The sequence below is a fragment of the Choloepus didactylus genome, chromosome 3, assembly GCF_015220235.1.
Source record: "Choloepus didactylus isolate mChoDid1 chromosome 3, mChoDid1.pri, whole genome shotgun sequence".
Taxonomy (NCBI): domain Eukaryota; kingdom Metazoa; phylum Chordata; class Mammalia; order Pilosa; family Megalonychidae; genus Choloepus; species Choloepus didactylus.
Genome location: NC_051309.1, coordinates 132828045 through 132833866, shown reverse-complemented (window position 1 = coordinate 132833866; position 5822 = coordinate 132828045). Strand labels below are relative to the sequence as shown.

The 5822-nt window shown below is 43.2% G+C and overlaps 1 pseudogene; it reads right to left on the bottom strand.

Annotated features, from left to right (window-relative positions):
• Nucleotides 1-1036: 1036 nt before the first annotated feature.
• LOC119530436 lies at nt 1037-3196 on the bottom strand (annotated as a pseudogene).
• Between the last annotated feature and the right edge of the window lie 2626 nt (nt 3197-5822).

Genomic DNA, 5822 nt, shown 5'->3' with positions numbered 1-5822 from the left:
TCCACTATGTCCACCACCATCAGGGCCTGTCTCATCCACTCCATTTTCAGAATTATGGCTCAGTTGGGGTTGAAGATTTGGTCCACCAGCCATGCCTCCAGGTGTAACACCAGCAGGTTGTTCAGTTCCTCCACAGGGAAACCACATTATTATAATTATTTAAATATGATTCACTGAACAGCCAAACTTTTTACTATGACTACATTCCCTTCTCTCAGGTTCCAAGGTCTTGACATTGTCCTTGAAACAACATTATTCATAGGGACAATGAAATAGAGTTCACTTTCTTACAGAACCACCATTGTTAGAAATCCTGCAGCATTTTACTTTGCTTGGTATTTGGAGTATGCCTCTCCTGCACAGGTTTGTTTTTCACCTGAAGTTTGATTGTTGATGTTTACTCTTGTGGGATGAAGAAACATATGCTACCACATCATATTCTTAATCTCTTCATCTTCTTCCTCATTCACTGTGTTACTTACAAAACAATACAAAATTCCTGAAGTGTACTGGTTTCCTTATGGTTTGGGCCACTAGTTTGTTGAACGCATAAAACATTCTTTTCTAAAAGGTTTAGCAGCCTCCCTTTCTTATAATGCACCCTCTGCCCTTTGTCACATCCTTAAGTTTCTCCTGTTTCTATTTTAACGTTGCTCGTCCTCTTAAACACTTCCGTGGGTCTTAATTTAAATTCTCAGCTTCCAGAACTGCACAATTCCTCCCTCTTGTCCCTGCAAGCAATCCGCGACCGAGAGCAAAGCCTCCTGGGACTCTCGCGAGACTGCGGGGCTTTCTGGGTGGGTAGCGCCAGTTAGCTGTCAGCCCGTGCGGGTGGGTCCGCCATCACAACGGCAATTTAATCAGGTCTCTAAAAGCTCAAATATCTCACCTGACAAACAGAATGTTATGAGGATTATGGAGCCCGCCGCGTAGAAGTATGGGAAGTTCATGTGCAGTTGCCCGGCCAAGTCGAAGAAGGCAAGCCGAGTGCGGGAGAGCCCCTCGCAGAAGACTTCGTAGGAGCGGGAGGCCGCGGTCAGGCCCGAGGCCCTGAGGACCAAGGCAAAGGAAGCCGCCCCAGTGACCATGGACTCGGCGTCAGCACCCGCCCAGGGCCTGGAGCTGGGTTCGTCGTAGGGGGCGCCACTTGAGTCGCCGACTGATCTGCTTGCTTTTGATCAAATACCCCTAATTACTCTTTTGATATGAGCCAGCTTGTTATGAAGATATTCGCCTCTATGCTTTTCTTCAGGGTAACTGGGACAAGACTTCTTGATCTTCTGATATTCTTATAAAACTTCTTCATGAACATCCTGCCCGGAGAAAGGCACTTTCGTTGTGTATCCAGTTTGATAAATCTTCTAGCTAGAGTCTCCATCCTGGCATGCAAGGCCCTGTACTCATACTCAGTCTTGAAGTCATCTGTGTAATTCTGGTGTTGCTCATGGGAGACAATAGCAATGTATTTTAGCAAATAGTCTGGAAGTTCAATTGTTGAAGAAGGCTCCATGAAGGCAGTGCAGTTCTCTTTAAGTCCTTCATTGGAATTCAGACTGGAGTTATTTAGCTTGGTGAGTTCCTCTTCTCTTTTACAGTCCTCCCCCTTTTCCTTGACAGTCTCAATGTCATGCTTTTTAATTTGGTCCTTTTCCTTATGTTTTTTAGATTTGTTTTTGGACTTTCTGTGAGATATTGAATGGTTTTCTTCCATAGGCTTTGGACACTTTAGTGGAAGTGAACCAGGAGGCAAGGTTTCCAGAGAATTCCTAGAGGTGTATTTGTCTTACTGGTTCTCATACACACTACCATTTTAACAAGAACTGTCAACAGGTAGGTCTTGAGTAGACCCTGGCCTTCTGGAGTTCTAGGGAAATTGGAGTTAGAAGGTACAGTCTGAGGAGGATTTGAGACAGGCAGGTGGGTTGAAGGCAGCGGTGGAGGGGGGGGGGTGAAGGGGTGGGGATGGAAACAGCTGCAGGGGGCAGCGGGAGACTTGCAGCAGATTTTTCACTGGTGGGATTCAAATGACCGTTTAATGTTGATGGTAGTTTGTTTGTCAGGTGAGATATTTGAGCTTTTTTATTCATTAAAGGATCAATGAATCCTGAATCCAAAAGCCATTTCTGAGAAGGTTAGGATGCAGTGTATCTATTAGAACTAGGGGAGATTCTGAATGGCTGGTGTTCAGAGTTCTGAGATGGATTTAGTTTTCTAGAGAGCACTGACTCTGATGACCATCTGTCTATTTCACTGTATCCAGACCAGTCTCTTGAAAGCTTGTTAAAAACATAATCTTTTAAGGTATATGAGAGGTCCATAGGATTCAGATTGGCTACTTGTTGCAGAATTGCTTGAAGGGAGTTCTTGTCTTTTTAATTGACACCATCTTTCTGCAGTTGAGCAGGCAGCTCAGTTTCCTGTAGGTCTTCAGTGCCAGTGAGTGATTCACTGTCCCTGTATGGCCGCTGAGAAACACTGCTGCTGCTGGGTGTGTCTTTTGAATCGTATTTGCAGGGTTCGTGGGAGTTGACCTTTTCCTCTCAGACACTGTGTCTCAAACAACTTGAGGTGCTTTTGGAATCTGCACTCTTTTCCCTATATATGGTCCGCCAGGTTTGATAGCTATTGTGCTAAGGGTGTGGCTCTTCCTGGGTCACTCTTTCTCATGTCATCTGATATGAGTCGTTTGTTGCACAAACTGAAATTTTATCTTACAGAAATCCCATGCAATTGAGCTGGGAGGCTCCAGAGCTGGACAGTGTTTGCTGGATGCAGTCAAAGCTGCATTGAAGATTGTTCTTATCCGTATCTGACAAATAGAAATTAAAGGTAGGTACTTCATTGGGGGGAGTGGGGTACCAGTTTTCAGAATTTTGACAAGCCCTTGGAGCCCTTGCAACTGAACTGAAGGTCAAAGACGAATTAAATTCTTGTGGCTCTGGTAGGTCTAGAGCATCTGGATTGCTGTCTCAATGAACTTCAGATGCTGTAAGGTGATACTGTCCTGTCCTAACATTCCACACAACAGCCCTAGTGTTGCTCCACCTGCAGGCTTGCAGCTACCTCCACCCCCACTCCTGCCCCTCCACCCCACCTGCTGCCTTCTTCCCCCTCTCCTATTTCCCTTCCACGCCCTCTGCCTACCCCCACCTCCTCTTCCTCCACCATCTTTGACTCCTGGGGTGCCACCATCCATAGCTCCAGTGCTAGTGTCAAGTGCAGCCTCAGCTGTTCAGATTCTGCAGTTGCCTTCACCACTATGGCCACCCAGCTGCTGATATACATGCTAGGGGGCACTTTTTTGATTTTGGAGTCAATATATACTTGAGTGTGTTATGCTAACCTCTACTGAGTAACCTCCAAAAGTGCCGACTTAGAATGGGGGGCTGGAGCAAGAGTAATCCAAGCTGCTGTGCAAACTTCCCAGTAGGATTTTTTTTAATTCAATTTTATTGAGATATATTCACATATGATACAATCATATAAAGTGTACTATCAGTTGTTCACAGTACCATCATATAGTTGTACATTCATCACCCCAATCTATTTTTTGAACATTTTCCTTGTACCAGAAAAAGTAAAAATAAGAATAAAAAATAAAAGTAAAAAAGAACATCCAAATTATCCCTCCCATCCCACCCTATTTTTCATTTAGTTTTTTGTCCCCATTTTTCTACTCATCCATCCATACACTGGATAAAGGGAGTGTGATCCACAAGGCTTTCACAATCACTGTCACCCCTTGTAAGCTACACTGGTATACAATCGTCTTCAAGAGTCAAGGCTACTGGGTTGCAGTTTGGTAGATTCAGGTATTTACTTCTAGCTATTCTAATGCATTAAAACCTAAAAAGTGTTATCTATATAGTGTGTAAGAATGCCCACCAGAGTGACTTCTTGACTCCATTTGGGATCTCTCAGCCACTGAAATTTTATTTCGTTTCAATTCATATCCCTCTCTTGGTCAAGAAGATGTTCTCAATCCCACTATGTTGGGTCCAGATTCATCCCTGGGAGTCACATCCCGTGTTGCCAGGGAGATTTACACCCCTGGGAGTCAGATCCCATATAGGGGGGGAGGGCAGTGAGTTCACCTGCCAAGTTGGCTTAGCTAGAGAGAGAGAGGGCCACATCTGCGCAACAAAGAGGTACTCAGGGGGAGACTGTTAGGCACAATTATAAGCAGGCTTAGCCTCTCTTTTGCAGTAACGTGTTTCATAAGGGCAAGTCCTGTGATAGAGGGCTCGGCACGTCAAACTGCCAGTCCTCAATGTTTGTGAGAACATCAACCACAATCCAGGTGAGCAAGCCTAACACTTCTGCATTTTTCCCCAGCAACTCAGAGGGGCCCTGCATATATATTATTCTCTGTCCAAATTACTTTGGGATGTGTCACTATTTCACACTAACCTATGCAAACCTACCAGTTCTCACTTCCTATTAAATGTTCCATGTAATTATGGTATTTGAACAAACTGTACGAGTTAAATTGTTTAGGAAATAAAAATCTTGCACCAACTAATCATCTCTTCTCTTGGTCTCACATGGAATTTGAAGTTTTAAAACACAGTCAGTATTGTCCTTTACCCTTTGGCCTGATTTGCCCAAGTCCTAACCACATCTGCTTCATTCATAGCTCTATTTGAAGTCTGGACTCTTTTTCAATTTTTTTTAACAGTTGCTATATGTGCTAATACTGACATTCATATCTGTTGAGTTCTAGCTCTGAGTGTCAGGTGTCACACAGATACTCAAAGTTCCAGGGATCGATCAGGTTATACACAAAGGAATCCGCATCTCAGAATCTGGGGCTAGCCGTTACAATTCAGGTATAGAAGTGACTGCTGTAAGAGCTTACAGTCTAGGGATCATTACAATAAGTGTTCCCCTGGTAAGTTGTGCTCTAAGGTTCAATGATGAGTTTACACATTGTAGTTAGTCCATATTGGTGAGTCATTATAGTGTTTGCCTTTGTTTCTGGCATACTTCACTCAAAATGCTGTCTACAGGATCCATTCACCTCATTGGGTGTCTCACAGCTTCAGTCCTTCTCACAGTTGCTCAATATTCCATTGTATGCACACACAACAGTTCACCATTCTGTTCCTCTGTTGATGTACCCTTAGGCCACCTCCACCCATTGCAAATCATGAATACTGTCTCCATAAGCACCAGTGTGCAGTTGTCCGTTCATGTCCCTGTTCTCAGATCCTCCAAGTATATACCTCGTAAGGGGGTTGCAGGACGTTATGGCACCCACATAGTTGGCTTTGCGTGGAACCACCCCACTGTCCTCCAGAAAGGCTACACCATTCTGCCTCCTAACCAACAGTAAATATGTACATCCTTCTATCAATGTTTTCTCCAGCACTTTTATCCCTGTTTATATTTTTCCGTACAATTTTATAGAGTTATATTCACATACCATATAATTATCCACAGTGTACAATCAGTTGTTCATGGTATCATCATATAGTTGTGCATTTATCACCACAGTCAGCTGTTGAACATATTGATTACTATGAAAAAAAGTTTTTTTTTAAGGAATAATAAAAAAAGGTAATGAAAGAAAAATAAAATATACAATACAATGTAATAGTAGGGTCAAACAACAACACCACTACCAAGAATCTCATATCCCTCCCTTATATCCCCCTCTCACACACATTTAGCTTTGGTATATTGCCTTTGTTAAATTTAATGGAAGCATATTACAATGTTATTGTTGTCCATAGATTGTAGTTTGCTTTGATTATATTTTTTCCCCTAATACCGTCCCCCTTTGCAGCACTCTGGATGATTGACATTCATTTGTTCTCCCA